A 17,758-nucleotide genomic window follows, 5' to 3' on the forward strand; every position below is an offset into this window, starting at 1 on the left:
TTGAAAAATAGACACTTCAAATCTGTAGAGCTGAACCATTTGGATAAATTAAATTATACAAATACCGATCATGATTCTCCCACAACGATACAACTAAAAGTAACATGTAATTTACTAAAGGTTCTGACAAAATGTTAATTGCTGAAGTCTATTTGAAATGTTTAATTAATTTGAATGAAATCAGTTTGAATGAATGATTCAATGATTCACTCATAAAGACTTCAATTATTTAATCACTGGATGAATCAGTGTTTTTGGAAGAATCCTGTTGAATGAACATACAATGAAAATACAATTTGTTTGCCTCCGCTTACCTGCATAACGATGTAATTGATACAATCTTTATTTGAAGCACCAAGTTACTTTCAAAAGGTGATTTACTCCATTTTGATAGCTACGGCTGACATCAGTGTTTATCCGATATATAAACTTTTATCTCAGTACTACTTTTACCTCAGTACACAATATGCGTGTTAGAAAAGGCTGTTTGTGAAGCTGTTTCATGACAACTGCTCTCTCTGGCTCAGCAACAGGGGTAAATGCAGATATGATTGTACTTATCAAAGGTTTAATAGACACAGGCGAATCTTTGCCATTTAGGAATAAGATCGCAATCTTTTAATGATTAATCATGCAGCTCTAATTAGGCGGCATGTTTTTGTCCAATAACAGATGCTAGAGGTGTAGAAATGACACACTGTAGCTTTAAATAACAATCATCCTGACAGAGTCAGTCTAAATATTCTAAGGTATGTTTTTGCAATAAAGAGACTTCATTTCCATTTTTTTAGTTAATGTACAGCAAAACATCTTAGGCAGTCTACAAAATATGATAACCTAAAAAAGATCTAAACTGTTACATGTGATGTTTCTGTTCAGGTGGCTCAAGGACCTGTCCAATAGGAATTTGTTTTGCTTAGCAAGAACAAAAATTAGAGGGAACATTGCTTCCAGATACTGGAAAATCAAATAAGAGATGAAGGCCATGTGATGGCAGGGACAACAAATAACCAGCATGAGAAACTAATAACATCTACAGAGATTCCAAGATTTCTGTCCATACAAAGCAAACCAAAGAATGAGAGGGAGAAGGAGGGAGGGAGAGTGAGATGGGGGTGGGATGAGGGTCTTAGCTGGAATATATGGTAGAAAGAAAAAGTCAAAAAACAAGTTGAGCAGGAAATGTCTGTTTAGTTGAAAGATTACAAGCTTGTGCGGAGTCATTTCCTGTTTTGGATCTGGCACTTTTTGAAAGAACAGACGAGCCTGACCAAATGGGATGGATTTATAATTCAGCTGTCTGATCTCCATCTATTCACACACACTGCTATTAATAGCGCGTGTCTATTTTCAGACTGATCATAGAAGTATGACTAAAATGAAAACTTGTTAACCAGCACCACCACCTCATTTTATTACCAAAGTCTAGTGGTTATAAGGAAACAAATCAACATTTGGAAATATACCTGCCTGAATATATATTTAGAAAGTTATCTAATCTACAACTAGGAAATCTCTTAAAACTTCCAAGGGAACCTTAAAATAAGACAAAAATAAATATTAAAATAAGCTTAAAGGTGCCCTAGATTCAAAAATTGAATTTACCTCGGCATAGTTAAATAAGAGTTCAGGCGATTCATATCGATATTGAACACGATATTGCGTGGTTTGTCAGTGAACTACGGCTCTGTCTATTAAATGCCGCTCCATTTGAAAGCAGGTGATTTAGTGGTAATCAGGGAACCGGCTTTACTGACGAAATGCGCGTGACAAAAGCATTCGATATATCGCCCAGCCATAGAAATGACATACAGTGAGTTTCAAACTCCATTGTTTCCTCCTTCTTATATAAATCTAATTTGTTTAAAAGACCTCCGAAGAACAGGCAAATCTCAACATAACACGGACTGTAACGTAACATTCGGGGTGTACGCCCCCAATATTTGCATATGCCAGCCCATGTTCCCAACATTATGAAAGGCATTAGACGAGGGCAGGACATCTGGATCTGTGCACAGCTGAATCATCAGACTAGGTAAGCAAGCAAGGACAATAGCAAAAAATGGCAGATGGAGCAATAATAACTGACATGATCAATGATATCATGATATTTTTAGTGATATTTGTAAATTGTCTTTCTAAATGTTTCGTTAGCATGTTGCTAATGTACTGTTAAATGTGGTTAAAGTTACCATCGTTTCTTACTGTATTCACGGAGACAAGAGCCATCGCTATTTTCATTTTTAAACACTTGCAGTCTGTATAATTCATAAACAACTTCATTCTTTATAAATCTCTCCAACAGTGTAGCATTAGCCTTTAGCCACAGAGCATAGCCTCAAACTCATTCAGAATCAAATGTAAACATCCAAATAAACACTGTACTTATGCGATTAGACATGCTGCATGACGAACACTTTGTAAAGATCCATTTTGAGGGTTATATTAGCTGTTTGAACTTTTTTTTATGTTGTTTAAGGCAAGCGCGAGCTCTTGGGGCGTGGAGCACCAGATTTAAAGGGCCACACACCCTTAATCGGCTCATTTCTAATTATGCCCCAAAATAGGCAGGTAAAAAAAAAAAAAAATCTATGGGGTATTTTGAGCTGAAACTTAACAGACACTTATATTACATCTTTTAAAAAAAAGTTCTAGGGCACCTTTAAAAAAAAAAATTACAATTCTTGGAATATCTGATGTAGAACCATTTTAAAAATGATTTCTAGACCTGGAAAAGTCATGGAAATTAAGAAAATCTTAGGTATTTGTATAATGAAAATGCAATTTAAAAGTTATGACAAGCTCTAAAATAGAAATTGCATGTAAAAAAATAAAATAAAATCCTTATTCAGAAAATTCATTATATATTAAAATTACATAATGAAAATGCAGCTCATAAACTTCTGCAATCCTGAAATGTAATCATTTTAATTTTAATTAAATATTTTAATAATATAATATTTGATATAATAATTGTGTGTATATAATAATATTTTTTTTAATAATATTTTAGTTCTCTTAAATGAAAGAAACTAGGAGTACGAATAAATTAAATGAAAACAAAATTAGGGCTAATTTTATTAATTAAATTAAATTGAATTAAATTAAAACAAAGTTGTCAACAATGGAGTCAAAAAAAGCTGTGAAACACTGATCTACACTCATCATTCATTATCACAAAATAGGGTGATCAGGTCTCATATCACCCTAAAGAGGTTTATTTGGCGATAACATTTGCCTCATTACATGAACTCATAAAAACCAAGATCGGAATGGATGGACGTCATATTGATTTGAGTTCAAACTTTGAGACTGCAGAGCAATATAAAAAACAAACCTAGCACATCAGTTTCCAGGGACTATGGTCAATAAAATGTTTAGAAACCTTTCTACAACAATATGTGACTGAAGACTGCTGCAAACAACCATGTCCTAATACTCTAGAATTATCTACTATGTTTTGATTAAAGAGGTCCAATAATGCAAACACAGTCTTGGTTTTAGCTGTGTGTCTGTTCACAGGTTCAAATCTCATCAGAGGTTTTGTTAATTTTGGACTCCAATGACAGAAAGGATGTCAAGTCTACTTGGAGAAAGTTAAAAGGAATCCAATTGTGCACTCCAGTATGTAAACTCCCTAAAAACATGCCAAACACCCCTTTTCTCATTAAAAACAAATTGTTCATTTGCAACACACAATGATAATTACATAAGCACCAGTGGTGTCGTCTTTTAGCAGTCTTTTTAGTGTCTTCACTAACCACATTTCTTACACCATGTCCGGAAAAAACTGAGAACCCTGCGGCATTGACCGGAGTTCTCTAAAACACGCACCGTCAGTCGATGATGGGTGGGAAAAGGTAGAATACAACACAGAATCGTCAGCTTTGGACAGACAGTTAAAGGGGAAGCTAACATGACAGTAGATTATGCACTTTCCAAGCAAAAAAAAACAACAAATATGCAAATATTGATCTTTAGAAGTCTTAATACTCAAACAGCCCTGGGCAAAATGTAGACAAAGTATACAGCGTATACGTGCAATTGGCCACCAAAGTACACTAATTATAGCACACAAATAGGCCTTCTCTAACGTCACGTTAAACGTAATTTAAACATCACATCAGCAAATGTTGATTTGCCAGAGCAGTCTAGACTGGAACACTGTGTCCATTCACATCTTTTACATAGTTCATGGGAAATATTCATCTTAAGCTACTATCAAAAACTGTGCAAACATGAGCCCTAATACCAGTTTGACACATGGCCACTTTGACAAAAAAGTAGCATCAAAACAGTCAAGCATGTTGATAGATTTAATAGAGACAACACAAAAGTCTCTGTCAATAGCTCATGTAACAGCAGCCACATATGAGAGCAACACGGTCCATTCCCTTTCACAAACAGCATAGTTGTTTAATTCCATAAACACAGCAGATCTCATGCTCTCCGCTCCATTTTGGACCTGCAATTTGTAAACAGTGCAGACGGAGTTACATACTCTGCTTTAAATGGGTAGAGACTTGGGGAAGAATGATGGGGAAAGCATCGACTTGACATAAATAAGCACTACTAAGCGACGTCAAGCATGTCGCATATCCACCAATCACAGAACAGATGCGGAATGCTAACTAGGGAAAAACATTTGCAGAAAATCCCATACACATCAAAGCATAAAAAATGTTCCAATATTCCCCGCATCCCTGCTATTTTTTTCTTATGAACCTTGTGTTATGTAAGATATTTGCATTTCTAGACAGGATGAAATGAAGGTTAATTCACACTATTTTCTTATGCAACCATGCATATTTAAATTTTTTTTTTAATCAAAATATAATAACTGGACCTTCTGGTGAAAATTACACTTCTTTCTGGTGATGTTTGCAGGACTTCTCCAAACATTTAGTCTGCTTAAAGGGATAGCTCACCCTAAAATGAAAATTCTGTCATCATTTACTCGCCCTCGAGTAGTTCCAAACCTGTATACATTTCTTTGTTCTGCTGTACACAAAGACAGATATTTGGAAGAATGTTTGTAACCAAGTTGTAACCAAATATCTACAGCAGAACAAAGAAATGTATGCAGGTTTGGAACAACTTGAGGGTGAGTAAATGATGAGAGAATTTTCATTTTTGGGTGATCCCTTTAAACCCTGCCTCTGCAAGCTGACATTTTTTTTTTCTTTCTTCTCATAGCTCTTGTTATGAGTGACAAAGATGAGGAGGGAAAAAATGTGATAAAACCCATATCCTGTTGCTGTTAAAGCAGACTAACAAACCTTGTAAACTGAAAGAGTCTGTGACAAATCACTGAATGTCAGAGCTGTGAGGAAAATCAGTGACCATTGAATAAACACACTGTCGCTATCATACTTTACTATTCTCAAACCTGTCAAAAAAAGCTGGTTCGGCTGAAAATTCCGTGAAAAACTATGTCTATTTTTAAAATGCTCCATGCACCCCACACATGCTCGCTATGACCTCCTTCTGTTGAACTGAGGACATCCCAGTTCCCACATCTCATTCCAGATCTGACCGGTTGCTTATTGTGTCCGTCCCCACGTCCCAAAGGCCCCAAACAAAATCAGCCCCGGGGCTCCGAGTCAAACAGGCACAAACAACAGATCAAAGCGCATCCTAAGAAAAATCTCACAATTAATGCATCATGCTTACACAGAGACCTAGTGATTAAGATTATATCCGGTCCAAACAGGCTGATTCTCAGTGGGAATGGGTGATTTATTTAACATTCAGGATAACTTCACTGGAAATATGAAATATTTTCAGATATTATGTTCCCAAAGAACAGCGTTATTAGACTAGTTCTTCCTTATCTCAAGTATGAAAGCATTAAAGGATTTGTCCACTTTTAAATAAACTTTTCCTGATAATTTACTCACCCCCATGTCATCCAAGATGTCCATGTCTTTCTTTCTTCAGTCGAAAAGAAATTAAAGTTTTTGATGAAAACATTCCAGGATTATTCTCCTTATAGTAGACTTCAATGGGCACCAAACAGTTGAAGGTCATAATTAGTTACAGTGCAGCTTCAAATTGTTCAACATAATCCCAGATGAGAAATAAGGGTCTTATCTAGTGAAACCATCGCTCATTTTCTGAAAAAAAATTAAAATTATATACGTTTTAACCAGAAATGCTCATCTTGAACTAGCTCTCTTCTTCTCCTCTATTAGAATTCCAGCAGTGTAGACACTGCTAAGCGTATTACTGCCCTCCACAAGTCAAAGTTTGAACATGTAAAAATTAGTTCAAACTTTGACCTGGTTTCACTAGATAAGACCCTTATTTCTCATCTGGGATGGTGTTGAACAATTTGAAGCTGCAGGGAAACTAATTTTGACCTTCAACTGTTTGGTGCCCATTGAGGTCCACTATAAGGAGAATAATCCTGGAATGTTTTCATCAAAAACTTTAATTTCTTTTCGACTGAAGAAAGAAAGACATGGACAGCTTGGATGACATGGGGGTGAGTAAATTATCAGGAAAAGTTTATTTAAAAGTGGACTAATCCTTTAAGAAAGATTAACTATTAGTGCTTCTGAGTTAAACATAAAGGTGAATTATATAATGTATGAATCACTAGCATCATCAAGTGGAATTGCAAAAATAATGAATAATAATACCATCTTCCGTTAGATGGACCAAAATCACATCATTGGTTTTTATAGCTGACTAATGAAAATAATTAAATATTATTCTTCAAGTGAAACATTTTAAATCTACATGGCAATAATACTTGTTCGGTTGAAAATGATGGTTCCAGAGCTAATGCCTTGAAATATATTTCATTAAACATGGTCAAAAATGATAGAAAAATATTAAGATATTATTGTTTTTAGCTATTTCACCCAGGCATAATTCTCAGCTATTTTAACCTTTAAGAGGAGCTTAATCCGGTTTTACAGACATAGCGCTAAAACAATATGCTAGTGAGAAAAAAAACAACTGATTTTAAGAAAGAATGGCTAGTGACCTGAAAGTAATGTTATCTTGCAACCATGCAGTGATGTCAAGAGCTTCAAAGCAGAACAAGATCAGCCTTACCCAGCAATCTGCTCTTTTTGAACCACACCTGCAATGTTTTTTTCCCAAAATAGAAACACAATATCCAGTCTGCGGCAGTGCCTTGGTGAATTGCCACCCTCAATGACCTTTGGTGTTGGCTCTAAACACAAGCCCAATGCCTAGTATGTGAAATAACATGGCATTCTGACGAAGTCCTCCATTGTGATATTGTTTCGGACACCACAGCATCTATGAAAAGAAAAGGTTATTCTGTAACCCTCCCATAAGTCCCTTAGGGGTAAAAAGTGCTGCTGTTGACAATCTTTAGGGCCAAATATAACGCCCTGTGGTACATCTAAAACAAAACAATCATGTATTGTCCAGCTCAGCATTTCTAAACTGATAATACTCTATATCTTTGCAAAGATCACCAGAAGATCAATGTCTGCACGCAGTGAACCATCAGACTTCTCTCTGAGGAATGCCAACATGAACAATGGCGAGCCACAATTTGAGTTATGCGGAAACTGTACAAGTGTAAGTTAATCGCAAATCTTTTTCTTTTTTGTTTAAAATACTGCATCAGTATGTCAGGATCTCATATATAAATATTTGTATTAATTTTTTGCATTAATTTATATCATTTTCGACAATAAATGGTGGGTCACCTTCAGTGCATCACAGTTGTTTCTTTGAGATGCGGTACTGGACAAAAGTGAAGTGAACCGAGTGAGAAAGATTGAAAGGGATACCACTTTCTCTCTCCTACGCAGATGGCGGAGTGTTAATCGCAATCCAATTATGTCACTGTGAAATATTGTTAAAATACTAAATTGTGACACGATGTGTATGAGGTAGTTGTTGATTCCGAGTCTTAAAGGGATAGTTCACCCAAAAATGAAAATTTGATATTTATCTGCTTACCCCCAGTGCATCCAAGATGTAGATGACTTTTTTTCTTCAGTCGAACGCAAATTATGATTTTTAACTGCAACCGCTGCCGTCTGTCAGTCAAATAATAGCAGTGATTGGGAACTTGAACAATAAGAGTCGAAAAAACTTCCATAAACAAATTCAAATGAAACCCTGCGGCTCGTGACGGCACATTGATGTCCTAAGACATGAAACGATCGGTTTGTGCGAGAAACCGAACAGTATTTATATCATTTTTTACCTCTAATACACCACTATGTCCAACTTCGTTCAGCTTCCGGCTAGTGAGGTCGGATCGCGCTCTGACAACGGAAGTGATGTCTCGCGCTCATTGAAGTATATGGGCGAGACATCACTGCCGTCATCACAACGCGTTTTTTGACCTCACTAACAGGAAGCTGAACGAAGTTGGACATAGTGGTGTATTAGAGGTAAAAATTATATAAATAATGTTCAGTTTCTCGCACAAACCGATCGTTTCGTCTCTTAGGACATTAATGTGTCGTCACGAGCCGCAGGTTTTAATTTTGATTTGTCTAAGCAAGTTTTATTTACTGTTATAGTTGAAGTTCCCATCTACTGCTATTATTTGACTGACAGACGGCAGCGGTTGCAGTTAAAAATCATAATTTGTGTTCGACTAAAGAAAAAAAAGTCACCTACATCTTGGATGCACTGGGGGTAAGCAGATAAACATCAAATTTTCATTTTTGGGTGAACTATCCCTTTAATTTCTAGCATTAGAACATTGTGTTGCATAGAGGAAATGTCACTTATGCACTGCAGACAGGAAATAAGTGAAACAGACCTAAATCTTAAACTGCCTCAAAACTTTTAGCTTCAAAAGACATCAAAGATGAAGAAAGGAGAATTATTCCAGAATGTCTCTTTGTTATTCAACCAGAAAAGTGTTCACCGGAGGACTAAAGTCTAAACATCAATCTCTACTGAGAATGTGACGTTCCTTTGTTTTGAACATGTGACACTGTGCTTATAGTAATGGCACTTTGGGTAATTCTCCCTCGCTGCTTACACTTGAGTCTTTTTCCACTTGTCTTTTGACAGCGAGTGAAAAGACGGATTGTAACAATAAATTCAGACACGATCAAACTCTGTGTGTCCACAAGAGCCAGAGCAGCTGGAAGTTTCACTTTCTTAATCAGTACGTTTGTCTTGTTTTCCAGAAAAATATTTAAAACAAGGAAAGTAATTATGAATATTTTTCATTCTCCTTTATTAATGCACACACTTTCATCACAGTGTGCTCTTACAGCACTACTCAGTGCCTAAAATTAAAACTCGCCAAGTGCCAAATGAGAGTAAAAATCAGCGTTGGTGAGTATATGAAACGGCATCAATCGCCAGTTGACTGTTAACATTTTTATGAATCCTAACAAAGCAATATTGTGAGATTATGAACCTAAACAAATGTGAATGACGCTCAGGTCAGCGCTACATCATCACGAAAGTTTAAGCCTTGCCAATTTAAATATTCAAGCGCAAGAAGACACAAAATGGAACTCAATTCCTCACTTGCACGCTTTGTGGAATGTTTTATTTGTGCACACATCCGAAGAGTGCTCAGACAGCATGCAAATACTAATTTGAGCTCTTTCAAGTCTTCTTGCGATTGAACGCACAAATTCACAAAAGAAACGTTGTCAAAAAATGCAGTTTCAGTGAGTATCCTAGTAAACAGTTAAGCGAATGGAAACAGTAGAGAAAGACAATGCATGTGTATCTGTATATTGGATCCATGCATTCAGTCTTAAAGTGACAGCAGTCTACTGTTGTCTCTAGTGTCTGCTGTTAAAAACTAAGCTCAGAATCGTTTCGAGAGAGAATCGCAATGCATTCGGCAAATCTCAGAATTGACCCTTCGCAAAGACCCGCCCCCCCTTAGTTACTGTTGCTTTGTCCGACAAGCCATGGCGCTGTTACGCCACACGCAGTGAAAAATACATCGCGGAGCAAAGAGGACACTGACAACACGTCGACAGACAAGACAAACCAGGTTACTTATGATATTAAACAAAGTCCCAGCTTTCAATCTGTGTAGTTTTTTTTAAGAAACTCAAACAATAAAAACAGTTTTGTGGCTCTTTAATATGTTGTGACAGATTGCTGTAGCGCCTCCGCTCAAGAGGCTCGTTAACCAATCATCTCTTCCTACTAGTTAATTTATAGCGTCAAATAAACATGAATGAACATGAGAATGAATGTTGTTTCAAACGCGGAAAGACATCAATATACACAATTTTTCAAGTTTAACTCCACCGAGGTTAATCTTCTAACTCCTGACTGCTTAGTCGGACAAAATGGTGGATTCAGCGTTCTGATTGGTTAGATCGCTTGTCAATCAAACTCCCTGTGAAGGGTCAATTGAGTGATGCATCGATTTATTGTCCCAGCCCTAGTTAGGCTAGTAGTTTTAGCTATGTTATCGAAATTGGAATCGAGAATTGTGAATTTTCATTGGCATCTAAAATTTTGGTTTTATAACAGTTTAATGGCTGGTAAAAAATATTTTATGGCCGGTAAACTTTCTTAAGTCACCGGCCATTGGTAGGTGTGGTTAGGTAGGCGTGTAAGTTAGTTTTAGGCCCTGGTGCTTGCGGACAAGAGCAAAATCATGTCAAGCAGTTACCTCATGTGTTATTGCAGCAATCCTCAAATGTTTTTGCTTCAAGATCCATTATACTTTCAACATCAAATGGCAACCCAACAAATTACCGTAACCGTTTATGATACGCAGGTAAACAAAATGAAAAGTTTATAAACATTTATTTTACCTTGCAGAGTTTTGTATATTTTCTTGGACAAGGTCAGGGACCTGCCTAATTTGTCAAGTTTCTAACAAGCAACATATGAATTAGCACTAAAAGTTTGATGTCAACATCAGAAGACCACTTTTAAAAGCTGATTTTAAGATTGTTATCATAACTATTTCCTTTAAATCAGCGCAAAAAATACAAGTACACTGATTCCATCTGGACCTGTTCATTTTCCTTGTTAGTTTAACGATTAAGGTTTCTAATAGCAAGAGGCAGATAAAAACAGTCTTTCTGAACACACTGATTAATGGTTTTTTAATCTGAGTGTCTGCTTTATGGCACACTTTGTATTCTAGACACTGTTTCCTGAAGCTTGCAAGAGAGCAAGGGTAAAATGAGAGAGAGAACAGGGTGCCAAGGTAGCACACAAGGTCAAACAAACCATTTGATGGATCTTAATACTTTATAAGTGGCAAAAGCAACAGGACATTCTGTCTCAGCTACTCTACCACCCAAGAAGTGAGACGGCGAGGTGTGGGACGTGATCAGCGTTTGGAGGGCTGATGATGTAACAACTCAACAGAATCAACACAGTATATGTGAAGTTAGTTAGATTCTCTTAGACCTAAACAGCATACCTAAAGGTGTGTGAACCACTGTCTGCATGCCACGTGTGGCAAAAATGAAGCAAAACAACATTGTTGCTTAACAGTTACCTGGTACCTTAAGAACTTTCTATTCATTCTCTTAAGAATCATGAAAAACTTGGCACTGTTTCAACTGTTTTGAACATGTTTCTTGAACAGCAATTCAGCATATTATAATGATTTCTGAAAGATCATGTGACACTAAAGACTGAAGTAATGCTGAATATTCAAACAGGAATAAATTACATTTTAAAATGAAAACAGTTATTTTGGAAATGTAATAATATTGCATAATATTACTGTTTTTACTGTATCTTGATAATTCACCAAAAATGAAAATTTGTCATCATTTTCTAACCCATAAAGCAACACTCCACTTTTTTTGAAAATATGCTCATTTTCCAACTCCCCTAGAGTTAAACAGTTGAGTTTTACCATTTTCAAATTCATTTAGCCGATCTTCAGGTCTGGCGGTATCACTTTTAGCATAGCTTAGCATAGTTCATTGAATCTGATTAGACCGTTAGCATCTCGCTCAAAAATGACCAAAGAGTTTCAATATTTTTCCTATTTAAAACTTGACTCTTCTGTAGTTACACTGTGTACTAAGACCGACGGAAAATGAAAAGTTGCAATTTTCTAGGCTGATATGGCTAGGAACTATACTCTCATTCAGGCGTAATAATCAAGGAGCTTTGCTGCCATACCATGGGTGCAGCAGGCGCAATGATATTACACAGCGCCTCTCACAAATGTCTCCATGGTTGCAAGGCACGTTCCCTGTGCAAACAGGGGGTCACAGCCGCTGTGTAACATCATTGCGCCTGTTGCACCCATGGTAAGGCAGCAAAGTTCCTTGATTATTACGCCTGAATGAGAGTATAGTTCCTAATCATATCAGCCTAGAAAATCACAACTTTTCATTTTCCGTCAGTCTTAGTACACGATGTGACTACAGAAGAGTCAAGTTTTAAACAGGAAAAATATCGAAACTCTTTGGTCATTTTTAAGCGAGATGCTAACGGTCTAATCAGATTCAATGAACTATGCTAAGCTATGCTAAAAGTTACCGCCAGACCTGGAGATTGGCTGAATGGATTTGAAAATGGTAAAACTCAACTGTTTAACTCTAGGGGAGTTGGAAAATGAGCCTATTTTCAAAAAAAGTGGAGTGTTCCTTAAAGTTGTTCCAAACCTGTATGAGTTTCTTTCTTCTGTTGAACACAAAAGAAAATATTTTGAAGAATTCTGGTAACCAGACAGTAGGGGGGAAAAAATACAATGGAAGTCAATGGCTACGTCAACTTTCTGCTTACCAACATTCTTTAAAATATCTTCTTTTGTGTTCAACAGAAGAAAGAAACTCATACAGGTTTGGAACAACTTGAGGTTGAATAAATGATGACAGAGTTTCATTTTTGGGTGAACCGTCCCTTTAACAAATATTCTAAACAAGAACTGTTTTCTGGTACAATTTGTTATACGAAAAACCAGTCACTAACTACACTAATTTAAGTGTCATGAGCTTTAAGTACACATAATATCGTAATAGTTCTTGGATAATTTTAGGTCGGACATGAAGTCAAGAACTTTTTGCTGACTCAGTGAGTCATTAGGGTGAGTGGTTTTTGAGTGATTCATTAAAAAGAATCAATTCATAAAAGTCAGTTGTTTATGAGAAGGACTTCATACTGTGAGGAAACCCCAAAAGAAAGACAAGAAAAGCTCACAACTCAAAATAGTGGTCCAGGAAGCAGTCATGAAATGACATTGTTCCAGAAAAGAGTTGGATCTCAGTTCCCAATCCTAATTGTTTCCTTATTTAAGAGTTGCATCAGATCTGAAATACTAAAATCATCCAAAATAAAGAAAACTAGAGGCAGAATAGAACAGCAACATACAAAAAAACTGATCATACAAGCATAAGCCTCATCATCAGCTGCCTGTTTGTTAAAGCTCCAGCCACAGAGACACACCATGTACCAGCATTATGATAAAACCGTTTAATCATTAGCCTGAACAAGGTCAGCGGTTCCCAGGGTTTCAATTTGCGCAGTGTGAAACAAACATATGGAGCGCCCAGGGTTTTACCGTTAAGCATGGTAGCATACTAGACACTGGGATTCAGTCAGGAACAGGTGAGTCTCTGATTTCATACCTGTTACCAGAAATATCTACTGTAACTCAGCATAAGTGAATAATAATAATAATAATAATCTCTTTTATTTTTTCATACCATTACAAACGCACGCACACACTCTTTGTGATAAATAGCACTGACATTGGACCCAGAGGAGGGCTGGCTGCAATCCCAGGAACTAGGCCTCGGCTAAGGATCTGATTATGGAAGAAATATGGAAAGCAATAGGAAGGAGTTGATGAGAAAAACCAATGCAAGATCCATCAGACCACCACGCTTCCTCGGAACAGTACTGTAAACATCTCAGCACATAGTCCTGATGGATTATGAGTGCACTGCTTTTCATTCGAACTACTCTTAGATGCCCTGCTTAATTCAGAACGTGGAATTGCCTACAGCATTGCCAGAAGTACAAGTGGTGAATATTTAATGACAGCACTTTCACATGAATTTCAAGAGAGAGAAGGGGGGGGGGGGGAACAAATGCCAAATAGTTTAAAATGTCTTTATAAAACTCTAAATTATGATTAGATGAGTCATTTTTAAAGTCACTGGAAAATGTAGATAAACTCACACCTGTGAACGCTGTTCTATATTAACATTCAAAGTTGTTTGATGACGGTAAACGGTCTGCAGTTAGGATAATAAACAGTATTACATGACATTTTTATTATTACTAAACGTAACTATTTATTTAACATTGGTGTTTCTTAATCACATTAATGGGAATGTTTACACAAATGAAAATGCTGTCATCATTTTTGTCCAAACACTTTCATTGTATGGGAAAAACAACAACAAAAAAATAGATATTTTTCAAAACATCTTGTGTGTTCAACAGAAGAAGGAAAGTCATACAGGTTTTGAATGTGGCCGTTTCAGTTTCTACCAAGGTAAGTTCAAGATTAGTTTGAGTAAACTCTGGTTTTTCAGGCTTATGAAGGTGGATTGGTTTTTAGCAGGTTTCATTGCTATGGTTAACTACATGGCTAACCTTCTCCGGAGCAGGTTTTATTTGGGGTTAGAGATTGCAAACCCAGACTGGACCAATCAGCTGTGTGTAAAGTGACATGTATCTGATGCAATAAAGCCTGTATCTCTCATTCAAATTAAATCAGTTTATAGTGAAAACATTTTAGAGACAAAATTGCTCATCTTTTGCTGCTAATTAGTAATTATATATATATATATATATTATATTAATTATGTATAATTCATAAAAAAGGTATATTCATATAATATTGACAATTAATAAACCGATATAAATATAATACATGCATTAATATATAAAGCTTTTAAACATGTGTATTCATTTGAGCTCTTTGTGAAACTAATATATATTATTATATTATAAATTATTAGGCATATTTCTTTGATTCACATGCACTGATTTAGTCAGATGTTTTCTTTCAGTTGCCTTCTCAAACTTGCACTGCAGCAGTGTTTATTCCACTCTAGTAAGTGCATTTAATTTCATGATATTTTTCATAACGACCTCTTAATCTTCAGAAGAGAAGTGAATTGCGCGCCTCTCTCACGAGAAGTAAATCAAACGGACACTCTGCATGTTCTGTCTGTTTGCCACACATGTCACACTTTCAGGTGCACGCGCTTCAGTGTTAATCGCAAACTCTGGATTAAACCTGAGTTGACAGAGAAAGTTTATACCAAGTCTCATCTAAACCAGGTTGGATTTATCTGGATTTGTAAACTGTAAACCTACTCTGAAACTCAGAGATTGCATGAAGCTAGTAGAACAACAGGCCAATGAGGTTCAGTAAATGATGACAGAATTTTCATTTTTGGGTAAACTATCTCTTTAATGTAAGCAGCCAGTAATAAGCCAGTCAAAGCTGTGCATTATACTCTGACTTTCCCACAGTAAAATGTAACATACTCTTTTTTTGCTTTAGCAAGCACCAGCCTTAGGCCTAAAAGCTTTTGAGACTAGGCAAACTAGTTCTCATTTTGCAAAATTGTCTCACCTGTCAGGCTCACTGCCATTTAAATGTATAAAACTGAAATGATGAAGCTTTGAGGTCACACTAAAAGTTGACAACATTAACATTTGGCAGATACACTACAGTTCAAAAGTATGGGGTTGGTTAGATTCTTTTATGTTTTTGAAAGATGTCTCTTACGCACACCAAGGCTGCATTTATTTAACACATACTATTATGAAATATTTTTACAATTTAAACTGACTCTTTTAAAATGTAAATTTATTCCTGTGATGGCAAATCTAAATTTTCAGTGTCACATGATCCTTCAGAAATCATTCAAATATGTTGATTTGGTGCTCAAGAAACATTTCTTATTATAATCAATTTTGAAAATGGCTTAATATTTTTGTGGAAAACATTTTTTTCTTTTTTGGGGATTCTTTGATTAATAGAAAGATCATAAGAACAGCAATTACTTGAAATATTTTGCAACATTATAAATGTCTATGGTCACTCTTGAAAAATCTAGTGCATCTTTGCTGTATAAAAGCACACAATTTACTAAGTCTAACCCCAAAATTTTGAACGGTAGCGTATATCGACAAAAAACTATTGATTCAAAACTGCCACACTCAATGGCTGTATTCATTGTTTAGCTCTCTAGTATAAGAATATCTATCCCTCTGCATCTGACTAGCAATAGCAAGTAGAAAACCATAGTTTATGACCTATTGGCCATTTAAAGCGGAACTCAGCAAGAATTGCGAAGCTCCCCCTACAGGTTCCTTCAGTGAATCGTAAATACTCCAAGCTCAGCTCTGGACTACAATGACTACAACGCTCACCAGCGCAGTAGTTTTGCAAATACAGTACAAGAAATCTCGATGGAGGTGGGTAATTTTCAAAATGGTCTTATAAAGTCATAATATATACATTGTTTTTGAATTACCGTAAAGCATTTTGTCACTCTCGCGTGAACGTGAACATGAGGCGAGATTGTTTCGGGTCGGCGAAGCTCAACTTGCAAGTGCTGTTTTCTGGCGTAGACGTGCCAGAGGGGGTTAGAGCTCGCCTCAAACACAACACTACAAGTCAATTAACCATCGTAAGGACTTAGAAAACTATTTATGAAAGTAAAAAAAGTTACTTAGTTCTGCTTTAATAAAAACCTTCCAAATCTCCTGCCACAAACTTTTTCTTTTAGGAAGAAATCTCAAAAAAGAAAAGAAAACTCTGCTTGTCACCATATTATTTAATTGGGTTTATAAAGTATTTATTAAACCCTCATCTTACAGTTATTGAGAGAGTAAAGACTGTACAACACGACAGTGTCATTTCCTTCAAGTCTCTTTGAAGCCTTTATCTTGAGGTTTCAATAAGCCGTGTCTGTTTCAGGCCCCTAGCTGAATTCATTTCCTGTGGACAAAGCCCCTGATAGCCATTCACATTGGCCACACAGGACCTCTTCTGGCTTGTTTTTATGCACAGGGCAGAAAAACAATCAAATTTCTCTTCTGAGAAGCAAAGCATGAGGCAGATGATTGCTAAAATGCATCAGAAAACATCCTAACTCTTGCTTTAGTGTTAAAGACTTTCTTCTTCAGGTAACAATAACACAGCATCAACAGTCGCATGTAGCAACTGTTTTGCATGTTTAATAAGGGAACATTGTAGTTGATGGCTTATAAAATTGTACCTTGGATCTGAAACAGCAGGCTTTATGCCAGACTAATCAAGATGGCATTAGACCAGAGAAGGAAACATAATATGCAGTCGCAGTGACTTTCAGTAGCATCAATAGAAATTGTTCTCTTTAATATAATCTAACTTCCTATTGTAAATACCTGTACTTTACTAAGGAAACAGAGCCACACCTTTTGTTTAGCTAGCGTGACACATTTTGCACGAAAAGCAACTCGAGACCTGTTAACACAAAAACTCGGCTTACTTTTCCAACCACTACTGCTGACTTCTCTTGTTAAACAGATAGCTCACCTAAATGGAAATTCTACAGATTGCTATGCAGCAAGTTTGAATAACACAACCACAAATGAGATTTGAGAGCTCTTACCGTCAAAAACAGCTTCAATTTCAGCCTATTCCAACCACAAAGCCATCTACAGCGGTGAATAACTGATTTTGGGTAAACTTTTCCTTTAAGAACATGTTTACATTGTCTCTCCCTGTGGCAGGAATGCAGTAGATCATGCGACAACACACGGATTCACCCGTGTTCTGCAAACACACACCAGCTCTTTCATTTGCTCAAACACACTCTTTCACACACACATATGT

The 17,758-nt window shown here is 36.4% G+C and overlaps 1 protein-coding gene across 2 annotated transcripts in view; it reads right to left on the bottom strand.

The window, feature by feature from the left end:
- The window catches only part of itprid2 (ITPR interacting domain containing 2), a 51,692-nt gene that overhangs the window by 30,968 nt on the left and 2,966 nt on the right, over positions 1 to 17,758 (bottom strand). The window contains exon 1 of one of the 2 annotated variants that reach the window (XM_067410735.1): positions 17,535 to 17,676. The exons of the other annotated variant lie outside the window; for it this stretch is intronic. The gene's annotated coding sequence lies outside the window, so the exon portion shown is untranslated. Of the gene's footprint in view, positions 1 to 17,534; positions 17,677 to 17,758 lie in introns of those variants that run through there. 2 annotated transcript variants of the gene reach the window in all.

This window comes from Chanodichthys erythropterus, chromosome 14 (genome assembly GCF_024489055.1).
Source record: "Chanodichthys erythropterus isolate Z2021 chromosome 14, ASM2448905v1, whole genome shotgun sequence".
In the NCBI taxonomy this organism is placed as follows: Eukaryota; Metazoa; Chordata; class Actinopteri; order Cypriniformes; family Xenocyprididae; genus Chanodichthys; species Chanodichthys erythropterus.